Raw genomic sequence first — 19,174 nt, 5'->3', positions numbered from 1 at the left:
TATAGAGAAGAATAGGCGATATCTGGTGATCAAGGGGGGGCTTACCTGGTTGCTCTGGCAAGAAGGAGGGGTCATCTTCGATGTAGTCGAAAACACGGACATCGGTAGCGGTCTCGGAGTCTACCGAAAATAAGTAACGGAGGGGGAACACAATAAATAACAGAGCAATCAAATGTAACACAAAGCAAGATGCAGAAATACGTTGTGCTAGGGGTGACGTAACATAGGGATAGGTGATACCGGTGAAGGGGGAAAACATCTGGGATAGTATCCCCGGTGTTTTGCATTTTTGGACAGATGAATCGAAGGGAGAAAGTTGTGTGTTCGCTATGCTAGGGATGTGTGGAGGACGAACGGGCTGAGTATTCGGACTCGTCTCATTGTTCTGAGCAACTTTCATGTATAAAACTTTTTCATCCGAGTTACGGTTTATTTTATATGATTTTTTAAAATTTTAACAATATCCTGGAATTCCTGGATTTAATTAATAAATCGAATTAAATAGTAAAATGGCCATGGGTACCCAAAAGTGTACCCAGCCAGAATGTGCATGAGGCTGACAGGTGGGGCCAGTCAGCAGTTGACTGGTCCACGTTTGACTAGTCAACGGTTTAGTGGGGCCCCTTGTCATACACTGTTTAGTTAATTAACTAGTTAATTAGTTTATTAAACAGAATTAGTTAAGATAATTAATTAATATTTTAAATGTTTTTTAATTACTATTATTTAAAAAAACATATTCTGGGCCATGGGCCCCGCCTGCCATAGGCCCAGGGGGCCATAGCGGGGCGGGCGCTAGTGGTTACGGAAGCCACCCGAGTGGGGGCTGTTAGCGCTAAGACAACAGGGAAAGGCCGGCTTGGCTCGCGCGAGCACAGGGCACCGGCGGCCTCGCCCAGCAGCGACTGGGGGCGGGGAGCAAGGGGAGGCCCCGGGTGGCGGCGGCCCTGGCGAGCGCGGCAAGCCGGCGGGAGCGGACGGGCTACGAGGCCGCGAGTAGCGCGGGGTTCGGCGTTGCGCGCGGTGGTGGCCGAAGCAGGCGCGGCGGGCCGCATCGAGCGGGGCGGCTGGCGGCGCAGCAGCAGTACCGGGTAGTAGCAGAAGTAGCAGGCAGCAGTGCATCTAGAGTAGGAGTCAGGGCCGGGAGCAGCAATAGCGTTTAGCAGCAGCAGCTCGCGCCAAGAGCATCGGCAGCACGCACGCAGGGAGGCGACAGACGACGGGGCAGCAAGGTCGGGCGGTGCGGTGGCTCACATAGGTGGGCACCGGCGTGGCGCTAGACCAGGGCGCGCGTGACGCGGGCACACACGGCCAAAGCGCGGCCTAGGCAAGGAAGGTGCGTAGGCAGGGCTAGCGGACGCGGAGCTCCGGCGGTCCGGCCACGGAAGCCGAAGTGCGGGGGGGCGGCGGCTAAACGACGGTGGAACGGGAAGGGTAAGTGGGGATCTGGAGGAGGGGCTCACAGCGGAGCCGGGGACAAGGTCGGAGAGGGTAGGGGTGGACCAGAACGGTGGGGGTCGACGGTGGACGATGATGACCGTGGCGGAGAAGACCGGGGATGGCGACGGCTACGTGGCGCCCCTACTTACTCTGATGCCCGGAACAGATGCGGATGAGCACGGCGAAACTCCCGGATGTGCTCCCGCCCGTCGGGGAGGCAGGTGGACGCGTCAATCAAGGGCGAGGCAGCAGTGACCGCGGATCTTCCGAGCTCGAATTCGAGTAGTAGAGGTAGGGAGCGAAGGGGGATTGAGGGGGGAAAGGAAGGGAGTGCTCTAGGGTTTCGGTCGACATCTATATAGGTCGTGGGGAGGGCGATGTGGAGGTCATCCATGGCCAAGGCGCCATGGATGCACGCCACGATCTCTCCGCCTCCTGTAGCTGGAGGGAAAAGGAGGCCTGCGTGGGCTGGGCCTGCTATGGTGCTAGATGGGACAAAACTTCCAGTAGAGTAGGTCCTCCTCTTTTCTATTTTCCTTTAGCTAGTCTTTTCTCGTTTTCTTTATTTCTTTATTACTCTTCATTTTAATTAAGTGACCAAATGAATTTAGTCGAAGGGGAAACTTCGCACAAAAATCCAGGGCAATATTGTTGAGCCACACACAAGTCTGTAGAATATTTGGAAAAGGATAATTATTTTAGATTTCAAAATGGCCAAGTTATGTGTTGTTGGACCACATATTAATTTGTTAAGGGCATTTTAATAATTGAAATGAGGTTGGTTAATTCATCAAAATTTCTTATTGAATATTTTCAACACAACGAACATTTTTGTTTTGACTTTTGAAAACTTTAATTGTTTTAACTTTAATTCAAATTTTGAATTTGAATCCGTTTCGAACTAACGCGAGATTATCAGCAATAACCGATGTGACATGGCATCATTAACACGGGATTACTGTAGCATGATTATCCGGGCGTTACAAAACTCCTCCACTACAAGAAATCTCGTCCCGAGATTTAGTAGCGGGAGTAAGGGGGAAGAGATTAGGTTACGAGATTCTAATGGATCTTCTCGGTTGCGGTTGCTCTTCTCGAAGAAGTTGACCGCTTCCGTTGATGTCGTCATTCCTTAGCTTCGTGTTATCACGAAAAGTCATCAACCTTTCTTGGTGAACTCCATCGTACTTAACAATAAGAAAGGGGCAGCCTGACAACGATAGTATGCTATCATGGGAAATCATCTGGGGTTTATCCCATGAATGATCACATGAGTAACTCTCGAATTGGTCAAATGGAACACATCGAGAGCCGATCAAGAAGGTGCGGTAAGAAGTTTCAAGTGGCTAGCCAATCGTTCGTGGCCTAAAACAGAGTGTGAAAGGGTTTTAGAGTAGCGGGAATAAGTATTATGTCTGATACCAGAATTGATGATTTCTTGAAAGGTGGCTTGTGAATTACATACGAAGCCAAGCATGAGGAATAGCCTTTAGGAGCTGGGGTGTACAGGAGAGTCAGGTTTCGATCCTGGGACCTGTGGGTTATGGGCCCACCATGTGGGTTGAAAGTAGGAGGAGCGGTGACATCTTGCATGGTCTAGATAGCAAGGCATGTCAGAGGGTAGCCTACCAGTTATGTCGGCAACAACGTCGTTACCAAGGGCGGGGAACGAAGAGAACCATCTTCCTACTCGTTGAACGAGGCGGACCAATAGGCAAAGTTCTCGTCCATCGATGGTTACCGGAATGTCAACAACAATAGTAACAGGGTCTTACTGACAGAGTTGTACACTGAGGTGCTTATAAAAGCAGTGACGTATTACCGCTTAGATCATATAAACCTCAAGAAGGTTAAATAGAACAATGGAAAGGAAAATGTGATTATCAGATTAAATAGAACATGGAAAGGAAAAATGTGTTTAAACACATATTTCAGGGGTATGTCCTTCCCAAGAACAAGCAGAGTATGATATCCAAGACCGGATAGAAGGTAGAGAACTCTCTAGGTAAGGGGAGAGAAATTTCATGACTTTACCCATACAGCGGTGTTTGGATAATTGATAAAGAAAAGTTTAGCGTTGTGGTTCAAATGTTCTTATTGAAAATCGGAGTACCACAGGCATGCTTCGGGATAGCATTGACATGGTCTTCAAGCAAGAATCGAACTTGGTTACACAAAGGATTCATCAGGAACAACATATAGAATAAGTCTTACGATTTCCTCATGGGAGAATGTTTAACCTTGCTAAATAGGAAACTGACAACAATAGGTCCACCGATCAGGTGTGCTAGGATGACATCACCTTATTGGGTTAAAGACCAATATTATAACTCTTGGGAATAAGTTCCAACCATCATATATGACCGAGATTCAGATCTGATTGGTGTCAGGATACCTCAGACTTAGGATACCTGAGAAGAAAAGGTGCAACACAAATTGATGAGATGACAATGTAAGATTCTCGGGAATTAACTATGGGAGCGAGTTCTGACACAAGAGTTCATCATTTAAAATAAGGAGAGGATGAGGGGGTAGCTGATGCAGTCAGCGGCAATCCTCGAGATTTCCAAAAAGGTGGATTTCCACAATTATTGCGAACAAGGAGATAAATTTGTCAGAACAAATGATGTAATGAGGTATGCTCGAGGAAAACATGCACAGTTAAACATTGGTTGAAAGGTGCACCCGAAATATGGGCTTAGGTAGCACGATCAAGGTTAGAATGGTGATTCATTATCCAATAGTCTAAGAATGATCTGTCGACCATTAACTCCAATGCAATAGGGTTGCTAGGAGTACAGAATACAAGCAACACCGTGCACTTGTTGGTATTCCGGTTAGAATCAACATTGGGACCAAGAAAGAATGGTGCTGGTGAGAAGTATCACAATACCAAGAATTTTTAAGAGGTGATGAAATTCTCACGACATTCCTGACATAAAAGATGGTAATACTCCAAGGTAAAGAAGATCAAATGCTTGATAACAAGGAACTCAAGGTATAACACAAAACACAAACAAGTTTGTGTTCGAGGGAAGGCAGTAAGGTGATCAATGATAACACAAATCATCGAGGGCAAGGATGATATTTCTCATCATGAATTCAATTGATATCCTGGAAGAGCTCGGAAGGATGATGATGATCTTACACATTAGTCGAGAGATTTCATGAAGATGTAACCGACCAGTTTTGACATGAAGTCCCAGGAATGATGAAGCGAAAAGTTATTGGAACCAAGGGTATGACACAAACTCGAAATCAAGCTTGTTGTTCAAGGCGAAATGATATGACGAGGAAAGTCAACGTGAGCTTAGCTCATCGTCGAAAATTGTGCTTCAGAAAGAAGGACCAGATAGCACAGTTAAAAAGTTGCACGATAATGATATAGCCGATAAGGCTAGGAATGACTTGAAGGACTAAACTCATAAGCAACAAAAATTACTTTAAGAGTTATCATACCGGAATGCGGAATTGGTTCACATATCGGTGTTCTTGAGCGACTAACAACTCAGAACCCATGAAAAATTGGAATCGGTGAGAAATAATAGCTGATGAAGAACTCATAAGATGCAACACAGTTCTTAGATATTCTCGAGATACCAGAGGGTAATACTCGACAGTAGATCAAAGTAGAGGTTGGACTGGTGTATTGATTAGCAAAAGACAAGTGCTTTAACTTGTCCGAGAAATGGTATTAAGGAGAAAATATGGTCGGAACCATGATTGCAAAGGACCAAACATAGATACAGGACGAACTTATAACAAGGGGATCATTATCATTTACAAGAAGCTTCGATGATAAGTTCCACATCGGGTCCATGGGCATGAGCACAGGGGCTCAAGGTCGACTCCCACTTCTTCAATGCATAACCTTTCATTTTACTTCCCGCTTTTGATGAGGCTGTAGTGTAGAAATTTTATCTGGCGAAACAACAGAAGAGTATGACTCGTGAAAACTTTCGAGTTCACACATATTAAGGAAGGCATAGGTTCAACCCATCGGGTATCATGGAAACATATACCACAAGCTTCAATAGTAAATACCAGCAGCTCGAAAACAGAGCATGGTTGAGAAAGCAGAGGATATATTTTACCAAAGGCTTTATATATCCATGGAAAGGCTCACAAGGTTATTTGAATATGAAGGACATGGTCGGATAAAATCCGACAACGGGTCTGGTGGTCCACAAGGGATCTGATGTGAGCATCGGTACTCAACCAAAGGAAGAAAGAATGCAAGGAGGTCAGATTACAGAAACAACTGACTAACTCAAAGCTCAAATGCAAAGGAATTATGAATTCCAAGACAAGGGATCAGAAGCAATATTCTGATTAAGGATGGATAAGTTGAATAGCCTTAGGGGTACAATTGATGGCAATTTGATTGGTCGAGATCCAGCTCATGTTTAAAATGACGTCTGAGCCAGAAGGACAAAACGAAGGATCTGATTAAGGAATGCGAGCATTCGCAACATATTGATTCAACAGACTCAAACTGATAATGACTAAGGATGCAAATAAGATTACCGGACTTATGAGGTTAATCATAATGCAAGCAAGCAAGAATTTCAAGAGCAATAGGCTGTTGAGGATTTTCGGGGATCGAATAGTATTTCGAAGACTTTTGTGAAATACATGAATCAACCGGGGATGAGCGGATACTCGATAAGTGCGAGAAATTATCCGTAAGGGTATGTCTGCGGCAAAGAGCTGCAAAGCGGTGGGCACAAGGGATTCTCGAATTATCAAAGAAATTTTCAGAGTATCAAGTAGTAACAGGGGCAACTAGGAACAAAGGTAAGAACGACAAGTGTAAGCAGTTATCCATAAGGATTTATCGGTGGTCGGGAATAGCAAAAGTGGTGGGCACAGGGTCTCAAGAGAATAACGAAGAGTATCTTCGAAATCTTCTAGTGAAGCAGGCCATCATATGGAATGAAGGGGCTCTTCGAGAGAAAGTATTTATGAGAACCTAGAGTTAGAGTTAGCAAAATCATTTAACCCGAATAGAAGGGAGATCAGAGTCCTAGAGTATAGACGAGGAGTAGAAGATCCTAATTTCACCCAATGGCAACGTGGGCCCATGGGCCGCACAACCATGTTAGTAAAACAATTTTCATCGACTAGACTCAACTTCGGCCAAAGAGTGTGGCAGGGGGATTCCTACAGGCAGTCGGCTCTGATACCAACTTGTGACGCCCCCGATTCAATCATACACGCAAATGTGTACGATCAAGATCAGGGACTCACGGGAAGATATCACAAAACAACTCTACAAATAAAACAAGTCATACAAGCATCATATTACAAGCCAGGGGCCTCGAGGGCTCGAATACAAGAGCTCGATCATAGACGAGTCAGCGGAAGCAACAATACCTAAGTACAGACATAGGTTAAACAAGTATGCCTTAAGAAAGCTAGCACAAACTGGGATACAGACCGAAAGAGGCGCAGGCCTCCTGCCTGGGATCCTCCTAAACTACTCCTGGTCATCGTCAACGGGCTGCACGTAGTAGTAGGCACCTCCCGAGTAGTAGTAGTCGTCGTCGACGGTGGCGTCTGGCTCCTGGGCTCCAACGTCTGGTCGCAGCAAAACGAGTATAGAAAGGGGGAAAAGAGGGAGCAAAGCAACCATGAGTACTCATCCAAAGTACTCGCAAGCAAGGAGCTACACTACATATGTATGCATTGGCATCAAGTGGAATAAGGGGATCATATGTGGACTGAACTGCAGAATGCCAGAATAAGAGGGGGATAGCTAGTCCTGTCGAAGACTACGCTTCTGGCCACCTCCGTCTTGCAGCATGTAGAAGAGAGTAGATGGTAAGTTCACCAAGTATCATCGCATAGCATAACCCTAACCGATGATCCTCCCCTCGTCGCCTTGTGAGAGAGCGATCACCAGTTGTATCTGGCACTTGGAAGGGTGTGTTTTAATAAGTATCCGGTTCTAGTTGTCATAAGGTCAAGGTACAACTCCAAGTCATCCTATTACCAAAGATCACGGCTATTCGAATAGATTAACTTCCCTGTAGGGGTGCACCACATTTCCCAACATGCTCGATCCCCTTTGTCTGGACACACTTTTCTGGGTCATGCCCAGCCTCGGAAGATCAACACGTCGCAGCCCTACCTAGGCACAACAGAGGGGTTAGCACGCCGGTCTAAATCCTATGGCGCAGGGGTCTGGGCCCATCGCCCATTGCGCACCTGCACATTGCATACGCGGCCGGAGAGCAGACCTAGCAACCTCCATTACAAAGGAAGTTGCGTTACGCGGTCCAACCTGGCGCGCGCCGCTTAGTCGCTGATGTCACGAAGGCTTCGGCTGATACCACGACGTCGAGTGCCCATAACTGTCCCCGCATAGATGGTTACTGCGTATAGGCCGGTAGCCAGACTCAGATCAAATACCAAGATCTCGTTAAGCGTGTTAAGTATCGGCGAACGCCGACCAGGACCAGGCCCACCTCTCTCCTAGGTGGTCTCAACCTGCCCTGTCGCTCCGCCACAAAGTAACAGTTGGAGGCCGTCGGGAACTCAGGCCCACCACTACCTGGATGGAGCCACCTGCCCCTTCAGCCGCCATCTCCAAACAGTATCACCGATAATGTAATAGTGTAAGTATATAGGATATGCCCGTGATCACCTCCCGAAGTGATCACGACCCAGTAGTATAGATTGGCAGACGGACAAGAGTGTAGGGCCACTAATGGAACACTAGCATCCTATACTAAGCAGTAGGATAGCAGGTAAAGGTAACAACAGTAGTAGCAAGGACATGTTGGAAATATGACCTAGAGGCAATAATAAATTAGTTATTATTATATTTCCTTGTTCATGATAATCGTTTATTATCCATGCTAGAATTGTATTGATAGGAAACTCAGATACATGTGTGGATACATAGACAACACCATGTCCCTAGTAAGCCTCTAGTTGACTAGCTCGTTGATCAATAGATGGTTACGGTTTCCTAACCATGGACATTGGATGTCATTGATAACGGGATCACATCATTAGGAGAATGATGTGATGGACAAAGACCCAATCCTAAGCCTAGCCCAAGATCATGTAGTTCGTATGCTAAAGCTTTTCTAATGTCAAGTATCATTTCCTTAGACCATGAGATTGTGCAACTCCCGGATACCGTAGGAGTGCTTTGGGTGTGCCAAACGTCACAACGTAACTGGGTGGCTATAAAGGTACATTACAGGTATCTCCGAAAGTTTCTGTTGGGTTGGCACGAATCGAGACTGGGATTTGTCACTCCGTGTAAACGGAGAGGTATCTCTGGGCCCACTCGGTAGGACATCATCATAATGTGCACAATGTGATCAAGGAGTTAATCACGGGATGATGTGTTACGGAACGAGTAAAGAGACTTGCCAGTAACAAGATTGAACAAGGTATCGGGATACCGATGATCGAATCTCGGGCAAGTATCGTACCGATAGACAAAGGGAATTGTATACAGGATTGTTTAAGTCCTTGACATCGTGGTTCATCCGATGAGATCATCGTGGAACATGTGGGAACCAACATGGGTATCCAGATCCCGCTGTTGGTTATTGGCCGGAGAGTTGTCTCGGTCATGTCTACGTGTCTCCCGAACCCGTAGGGTCTACACACTTAAGGTTCGGTGACGCTAGGGTTATAGAGATATTAGTATGCGGTAACCCGAAAGTTGTTCGGAGTCCCGGATGAGATCCCAGACGTCACGAGGAGTTCCGGAATGGTCCGGAGGTAAAGAATTATATATAGGAAGTGCTATTTCGGCCATCGGGACAAGTTTCGGGGTCACCGGTATTGTACCGGGACCACCGGAAGGGTCCCGGGGGTCCACCGGGTGGGGCCACCTGCCCCGGGGGCCACATGGGGTGTAGGGGGTGCGCCTTGGCCTATATGGGCCAAGGGAACTAGCCCCAAGAGGCCCATGCGCCAAGAGATAAGGGAAAGGAAGAGTCCTAAAGGGGGAAGGCACCTCCTAGGTGCCTTGGGGAGGATGGACTCCTCCCTGGCCGCACCCTTCCTTGGAGGAAGGGCCAAGGCTGCCCCCCCCCCTCTCTCTTGGCCCTATATATAGTGGGGGGAAGGGAGGGCAGCCTAACCCAAGCCCTGGCGCCTCCCTCTCCCTCCCATGACACATCTCCCTCCTCCCGCAGCGCTTGGCGAAGCCCTGTTGGAATCCCGCTACTTCCACCACCACGCCGTCGTGCTGCTGGATCTCCATCAACCTCGCCTCCCCCCTTGCTGGATCAAGAAGGAGGAGACGTCGCTGCTCCGTACGTGTGTTGAACGCGGAGGTGCCGTCCGTTCGGCGCTAGGATCATCGGTGATTTGGATCACGACGAGTACGACTCCATCAACCCCGTTCTCTTGAACGCTTCCGCGCGCGATCTACAAGGGTATGTAGATCCACTCCTCCCTCGTTGCTAGATGACTCCATAGATTGATCTTGGTGACACATAGGAAAATTTTGAATTATTGCTACGTTCCCCAACAGTGGCATCATGAGCTAGGTCTATGCGTAGATTCTATGCACGAGTAGAACACAAAGTAGTTGTGGGCGTTGATTTTGTTCAATATGCTTACCGTTACTAGTACAATATTGATTCGGCGGCATTGTGGGATGAAGCGGCCCGGACCGACCTTACACGTACTCTTACGTGAGACTGGTTCCACCGACTGACATGCACTAGTTGCATAAGGTGGCTAGCGGGTGTCTGTCTCTCCCACTTTAGTCGGATCGGATTCGATGAAAAGGGTCCTTATGAAGGGTACATAGCAATTGGCATATCACGTTGTGGTCTTTGTGTAGGTAAGAAACGTTCTTTCTAGAAACCCATAGCAGCCACGTAAAACATGCAAACAACAATTAGAGGACGTCTAACTTGTTTTTGCAGGGTATGCTATGTGATGTGATATGGCCAAAGGATGTGATGAATGATATATGTGATGTATGAGATGATCATGTTCTCGTAATAGGAATCACGACTTGCATGTCGATGAGTATGACAACTGGCAGGAGCCATAGGAGTTGTCTTAATTTATTTATGACCTGCGTGTCAACATAAACGTCATGTAATTACTTCACTTTATTGCTAACCGTTAGCTGTAGTAGTAGAAGTAATAGTTGGCGAGGCAACTTCATGAAGACACGATGATGGAGATCATGATGATGGAGATCATGGTGTCATGCCGGTGACGATGATGATCATGGAGCCCTGAAGATGAAGATGAAAAGGAGCAATATGATATTGGCCATATCATGTCACTATTTGATTGCATGTGATGTTTATCATGTTTATACATCTTATTTGCTTAGAATGACGGTAGTAAATAATATGATCCCTCACTAAAATTTCAAGAAGGTGTTCCCCCTAACTGTGCACCGTTGCGAAAGTTCGTCGTTTCGAAGCACCACGTGATGATCGGGTGTGATAGATTCTTACGTTCGAATACAACGGGTGTTGACGATCCTAGCATGTACAGACATGACCTCGGAACACATGCGAAACACTTAGGTTAACTTGACGAGCCTAGCATGTACAGACATGGCCTCGGAACACAAGAGACCGAAAGGTTGAGCATGAGTCGTATGGTAGATACGATCAACATGAAGATGTTCACCGATGTTGACTAGTCCGTCTCACGTGATGATCGGACACGGCCTAGTTGACTCGGATCATGTAATCACTTAGATGACTAGAGGGATGTCTATCTGAGTGGGAGTTCATAAGATGAACTTAATTATCCTGAACGTAGTCAAAAGATCTTCGCAAATTATGTCGTAGCTCGCGCTTTAGTTCTACTGTTTAGATATGTTCCTAGAGAAAATTTAGTTGAAAGTTGGTAGTAGCAATTATGCGGACTAGGTCCGTAAACTGAGGATTGTCCTCATTGCTTCATAGAAGGTTTATGTCCTTAATGCACCGCTCAGTGTGCTGAACCTCGAACGTCGTTTGTGGATGTTGCGAACATCTGACATACACATTTTGATAACTACGTGATAGTTCAGTTAAACAGTTTAGAGTTGAGGCACCGAAGACGTTTTAAAACGTCGCGAAACATATGAGATGTTTCGAAGGCTGAAATTGGGATTTCAGGCTTGTGCCCACGTCAAGAGGTATAAGACCTCTGACGATTTTCTTAGCCTGCAAACTAAGGGAGAAAAGCTCAATTGTTGAGCTTGTGCTCAGACTGTCTGAATACAACAATCATTTGAATCAAGTGGGAGTTGATCTTCCAGATGAGATAGTGATGTTTCTCCGAAGTCATTACCACCAAGCTGCTAGAGCTTCGTGATGAACTATAACATATCAGGGATGGATATGATGATCCTTGAAATACTCGCGATGTTTGACACCGCGAAAGTAGAAATCAAGAAGGAGCATCAATTGTTGATGGTTAGTGAAACCACTAGTTTCAAGAAGGGCAAGGGCAAGAAAGGGATACTTCATGGAACAACAAATCAGTTGCTGTTCTAGTGAAGAAACCCAAGGTTGAACCCAAACCCGAGACTAAGTGCTTCTGTAATAAAGGGAACAGCCACTGGAGCAGAATTACCCTAGATACTTGGTAGATAAGAAGGCTGGCAGGTCGATAGAAGTATATTGGATATACATTATGTTAATGTGTACTTTACTAGTACTCCTAGTAGCACCAGGGTATTAGATACCGGTTCGGTTGCTAAGTGTTAGTAACTCGAAATAAAAGCTACGGAATGAACGGAGACTAGCTAAAGGTGAGCTGACGATGTGTGTTGGAAGTGTTTCCAATGTTGATATGATCAAGCATCGCATGCTCCCTCTACCATCGAGATTGGAGTTAAACCTAAATAATTGTTATTTGGTGTTTGCGTTGAGCATAGACATGATTGGATTATGTCTATCGCAATACGGTTATTCATTTAAGGAGAATAACGGTTACTCTGTTTATTTGAATAATACCTTCAATGGTCTTGCACCTAAAATGAATGGTTCATTGAATCTCGATCATAGTGATACACATGTTCATGCCAAAAGATATAAGATAGTAATGATAGTACCACCTACTTGTGGCACTACCACTTAAGTCATATCGGTATAAAACGCATGAAGAAGCTCCATGTTGATGGATCTTTGGACTCACTCATTTTTGAAAGGATTGAGACATGCGAACCATGTTTGTTGGTAGATATGCATGAAGAAACTCTATACAGATGGATCGTTTGGACTCACTTGATTTTGAATCACTTGAGACATGCAAATCATACCACATGGGCAAGATGACTGAAAGCCTCGTTTTCAGTAAAATGGAACTAGAAAGCAACTTGTTGGAAGTAATACATTTTGATCTGTGCAATCCAATGAGTGCTGAGGCATGTACTGGATATCGTTATGTTCTTACTTCACAGATGATTTGAGTAGATGTTGAGTATATTTACTTGATGAATCACGAGTCTGAATTATTGAAAGGTTCAAGTAATTTCAGGGTGAAGTTGAAAGATCATCGTGACAAGAGGATAAAATGTCTATGATATGATCATAGAGATGAATATCTGAATTACGAGTTTGGCACAAAATTAAGACATTGTGGAAATTGTTTCACAACTAATACAGCCTGGAACACCATAGTGTGATGGTGTGTCCGAACATCATAACTGCACCCTATTGGATATGATGCATACCATGATGTCTCTTATCGAATTACCACGATAGTTTATGGTTAGGCATTAGAGACAACCACATTCACTTTAAAAAGGGGCACCACGTAATTCCGATGAGATGACACCATATGAACTATGGTTTAGAGAAAACCTAAGCTGTCATTTCTTAAAAGTTTGGGGCTGCGACGCTTATGTGAAAAAGTTTCAGGCTGATAAGCTCGAACCCAAAGCGGATAAATGCATCTTCATAGGACACCCAAAACAGTTGGGTATACCTCCTGTCTCAGATCCGAAAGCAATAAGGGATTGTTTCTAGAATCGGGTCCTTTCTCGAGGAAAAGTTTCTCTTGAAAGAATTGAGTGGGAGGATGGTGGAGACTTGATAAGGTTGTTGAACCGTCTCTTCAACTAGTGTGTGGCAGGGCACAGGAAGTTGTTCCTGTGGCACCTACACCAATTGAAGTGGAAGCTTATGATAGTGATCATGAAACTTCAGATCAAGTCACTACCAAACCTCGTAGGTCGACAAGGATGCGTACTACTTCAAAGTGGTACATAACCCTGTCTTGGAGGTCATGTTGCTAGACAACAATGAACCTACGAGCCATGGAGAAGCGATGGTGGGCCCGGATTCCGATAAATGGCTCGAGGCCATAAAATCCGAGAGAGGATCCATGTATGAAAACAAAGTGTAGACTTTGGTAGAACGGCTCGATGGTCGTAATGCTATTGAGTACAGATGGATTTTAAAAGGAAGACGGACAATGATGGTAAGTATCACCATTAAGAAAGCTCGACTTGTCGTTAAGATTTTTTCCGACAAGTTCAAGGAGTTGACTATGATGAGACTTTCTCACTCGTAGCGATGCTAAGAGTCTGTTGGAATTATATTAGTGATTACTGCATTATTTATGAAGTCTTGCAGATAGGATGTCAAAACATTGTTTCCTCGATGATTTTCTTGAGGAAAGGTTGTATGTGATACAACTGGAAGGTTTTGTCAATCCTGAAAGATGCTAATAAGTATGCAAAGCTCCAGCAATCCTTCTAAGGACTGGAGTAAGCATCTCGGAGTTGGAATGTACGCTTTGATGAGATGATCAAAGATTTTGGGTTTATACAAAGTTTATGAGAAACTTGTATTTCCAAAGAAGTGAGTGGGAGCACTATAGAATTTCTGATGAATATATATTGTTGACATATTGTTGATCAGAAATGACGTAGAATTTCTGGAAAGCATATAGGGTTATTTGAAAAATGTTTTTCAATGGAAAACCTGGATTAGGCTACTTGATTATTAAGCATTAAGATCTATAAGGATAGATCAAAACGCTTAATAGTACTTTCAAATGAATACATACCGTGACAAGATTTTGAAGGAGTTCAAAATGGATCGGCAAAGAAGGAGTTCTTGGCTGTGTTATAAGGTGTGAACATTGAGTAAGACTCGAAACCTGACCGCGGCAGAATAGAGAGAAAGGACGAAGGTCGTCCCCTATCCTTTGGACGTAGGCTCTAAAGTATGCTATGCTGTGTACCGCACCTGAAGTGTGCCTTGCCATGAGTCAGTCAAGGGGTACAAGAGTGATCCAAGAATGGATCACAGGACAGCGGTCAAAGTTATCCTAAGTAAATAGTGGACTAAGGGATTTTCTCGATTATGGAGGTGGTAAAAGAGTTCGTCGTAAAGGGTTACGCCGATGCAAACTTTGACACTAATCCAGATTATTCTGAGTAGTAAACTGGATTCGTATAGTAGAACAGTTATTTGGAATAGCTCCAAATAGAACGTGGTAGCTGCATCTAGGAGATGACATAGAGATTTGTAAAGCACACATGGATCTGAAAGATTCAGACCCGTTGACTATAACATCTCTCACAAGCATAACATGATCAAACCCAGAACTCATCGAGTGTTAATCACATGGTAATGTGAACTAGATTACTGACTCTAGTAAACTCTTTGGGTGTTAGTCACATGGGGATGTGACCTTGAGTGTTAATCACATATCGATGTGAACTGGATTATTGACTCTAGTGCAAGTGGGAGACTGTTGGAAATATGCCCTAGAGGCAATAATAAATTAGTTATTATTATATTTCCTTGTTCATGATAATCGTTTATTATCCATGCTAGAATTGTATTGATAGGAAACTCAGATACATGTGTGGATACATAGACAACACCATGTCCCTAGTAAGCCTCTAGTTGACTAGCTCGTTGATCAATAGATGGTTACGGTTTCCTAACCATGGACATTGGATGTCATTGATAACGGGATCACATCATTAGGAGAATGATGTGATGGACAAAGACCCAATCCTAAGCCTAGCCCAAGATCATGTAGTTCGTATGCTAAAGCTTTTCTAATGTCAAGTATCATTTCCTTAGACCATGAGATTGTGCAACTCCCGGATACCGTAGGAGTGCTTTGGGTGTGCCAAACGTCACAACGTAACTGGGTGGCTATAAAGGTACATTACAGGTATCTCCGAAAGTGTCTGTTGGGTTGGCACGAATCGAGACTGGGATTTTTCACTCCGTGTAAACGGAGAGGTATCTCTGGGCCCACTCGGTAGGACATCATCATAATGTGCACAATGTGATCAAGGAGTTGATCACGGGACGATGTGTTACGGAACGAGTAAAGAGACTTGCCGGTAACGAGATTGAACAAGGTATCGGGATACCGACGATCGAATCTCGGGCAAGTATCGTACCGATAGACAAAGGGAATTGTATACGGGATTGTTTAAGTCCTTGACATCGTGGTTCATCCGATGAGATCATCGTGGAACATGTGGGAACCAACATGGGTATCCAGATCCCGCTGTTGGTTATTGGCCGGAGAGTTGTCTCGGTCATGTCTACGTGTCTCCCGAACCCGTAGGGTCTACACACTTAAGGTTCGGTGACGCTAGGGTTATAGAGATATTAGTATGCGGTAACCCGAAAGTTGTTCGGAGTCCCGGATGAGATCCCGGACGTCACGAGGAGTTCCGGAATGGTCCGGAGGTAAAGAATTATATATAGGAAGTGCTATTTCGGCCATCGGGACAAGTTTCGGGGTCACCGGTATTGTACCAGGACCACCGAAAGGGTCCCGGGGGTCCACCGGGTGGGGCCACCTGCCCCGGGGGCCACATGGGCTGTAGGGGGTGCGCCTTGGCCTATATGGGCCAAGGGAACCAGCCCCAAGAGGCCCATGCGCCAAGAGATAAGGGAGAGGAAGAGTCCTAAAGGGGGAAGGCACCTCCTAGGTGCCTTGGGGAGGATGGACTCCTCCCTGGCCGCACCCTTCCTTGGAGGAAGGGCCAAGGCTGCGCCCCCCCCTCTCTCTTGGCCCTATATATAGTGGGGGGAAGGGAGGGCAGCCTAACCCAAGCCCTGGCGCCTCCCTCTCCCTCCCATGACACATCTCCCTCCTCCCGCAGCGCTTGGCGAAGCCCTGTTGGAATCCCGCTACTTCCACCACCACGCCGTCGTGCTGCTGGATCTCCATCAACCTCTCCTCCCCCCTTGCTGGATCAAGAAGGAGGAGACGTCGCTGCTCCGTACGTGTGTTGAACGCGGAGGTGCCGTCCGTTCGGCGCTAGGATCATCGGTGATTTGGATCACGACGAGTACGACTCCATCAACCCCGTTCTCTTGAACGCTTCCGCACGCGATCTACAAGGGTATGTAGATCCACTCCTCCCTCATTGCTAGATGACTCCATAGATTGATCTTGGTGACACGTAGGAAAATTTTGAATTATTGCTACGTTCCCCATCAGGACAGGCTATGCAGCAGTATAGGATTAACTAAAAGCAGTAACATGCTACACTAATCTAATGCAAGCAGTATAGAGAAGAATAGGCGATATCTGGTGATCAAGGGGGGCTTGCCTGGTTGCTCTGGCAAGAAGGAGGGGTCGTCTTCGATGTAGTCGAACACACGGACATCGGTAGCGGTCTCGGAGTCTACCGGAAATAAGTGACGGAGGGGGAACACAATAAATAACAGAGCAATCAAATGTAACACAAAGAAAGATGCAGAAATCCGCTGTGCTAGGGGTGACGTAACGTAGGGATAGGTAATACCGGTGAAGGGGGAAAACATCCGGGATAGTATCCCCGGTGTTCTACATTTTCGGACAGATGAACCGAAGGGAGAAAGTTGCGTGTTCGCTATGCTAGGGATGTGTGGCGGACAAACGGGCTGCATATTCGGACTCGTCTCGTTGTTCTGAGCAACTTTCATGTATAAAACTTTTTCATCCGAGTTACGGTTTATTTTATATGATTTTCTAAAGTTTTAACAATATTCTAGAATTCCTGGATTTAATTAATAAATCAAATTAAATAGTAAAATGGCCATGGGTACCCAAAAGTGTACCCAGCCAGAATGTGCATGAGGCTGACAGGTGGGGCCAGTCAGCAGTTGACTGGTCCACGTTTGACTAGTCAACGGTTTAATGGGGCCCCTTGTCATACACTGTTTAGTTAATTAACTAGTTAATTAGTTTATTAAACAGAATTAATTAAGATAATTAATTAATATTTTAAATGTTTTTTAATTACTATTATTTAAAAAAAACATATTCTGGGCCATGGACCTCGTCTGCCATAGGCCCAGGGGGGCATAGCGGGGCGGGCGCTAGCGGTTACGGAAGCCACCCGAGTGGGGGCTGTTAGCGCTAAGACAAGAGGGAAAGGTCGGCTCGGCTCGTGCGAGCACAAGGTACCGGCGGCCTCGCCCAGCAGCGACCGGGGGCGGGGAGCAAGGGGAGGCCCCGGGCGGCGGCGGCCTTGGCGGGCGCAGCAAGCCGACGGGAGCGGACGGGCTGCGAGGCCGTGAGTAGCGCGGGGTTCGGCGTTGCGCACGGTGGCGGCCGAAGCAGGCGCGGCGGGCGGCATCAAGCGGGGCGGCTGGCGGCACAGCAGCAGTACCGGGTAGCAGCAGAAGCAGCAGGCAGCAGTGCATCTAGAGTAGGAGTCAGGGCCGGGGGCAGCAATAGCGTTTAGCAGCAGCTCGCGCCAAGAGCATCGGTAGCACGCACGCAGGGAGGCGACAGACGACGGGGCAGCAAGGTCGGGCGGTGCGGTGGCTCACATAGGCGGGCGCCGGCGTGGCGCTAGACCAGGGCGCACGTGACGCGGGCACACACGGCCAAAGCGCGACCTAGGCAAGGAAGGTGCGTAGGCAGGGCTAGCGGATGCGGAGCTCCGACGGTCCGGCCACGGAAGCCGAAGTGCGGGGGCGGCGGCTAAACGACGATGGAACGCTAAGGGTAAGTGGGGACCTGGAGGAGGGGCTCACCGCAGAGCCGGGGACAAGGTCGGAGAGGGTTGGGGTGGACCAGAATAGTGGGGGTCGACGGCGGACGATGATTACCGTGGCGGAGAAGACCGGGGATGGCGACGGCTACGTGGCACCCTACTTGCTCCGATGCCCGGAAGAGACACGGATGAGCACGGCGAACCTCCCGGATCCGCTCCCGCCCGTCGGGGAGGCAGGTGGACGCGTCAATCAAGGGCGAGGCAGCGATGACCGCGGATCTTCCGAGCTCGAATTCGAGCAGTAGAGGTAGGGGCGAAGGGGGATTGAGGGGGGGGGGGAAGAAAGGGAGTGCTCTAGGGTTTCGGTCGACATCTATATAGGTCGTGGGGAGGGCGACGTGGAGGTCATCCATGGCCAAGGCGCCATGGATGCACGCCACGATCTCTCTGCCTCCTGTAGCTGGAGGGAGAAGGAGGCCAGCGTGGGCTGGGCCTGCTATGGTGCTAGATGGGCCAAAACTTCCAGTAGAGTAGGTCCTCCTCTTTTATATTTTCCTTTAGCTAGTCTTTTCTGGTTTTCTTTATTTCTTTATTACTCTTCATTTTAATTAAGTGACCAAATGAATTTAGTCGAAGGGGAAACTTCGCACAAAAATCCAGGGCAATATTGTTGAGCCACACACAAGTCTGTAGAATATTTGGAAAAGGATAATTATTTTAGATTTCAAAATGGCCAAGTTATGTGTTGTTGGACCACATATTAATTTGTTAAGGGCATTTTAATAATTCAAATGAGGTTGGCTAATTCATCAAAATTTCTTA

This window comes from Triticum urartu, chromosome 6A (assembly GCF_056163025.1).
Source record: "Triticum urartu cultivar PI428250 chromosome 6A, HENAU_Tu73, whole genome shotgun sequence".
Lineage (NCBI taxonomy): Eukaryota > Viridiplantae > Streptophyta > Magnoliopsida > Poales > Poaceae > Triticum > Triticum urartu.
Note: the sequence above shows the minus strand (reverse complement) of the source record.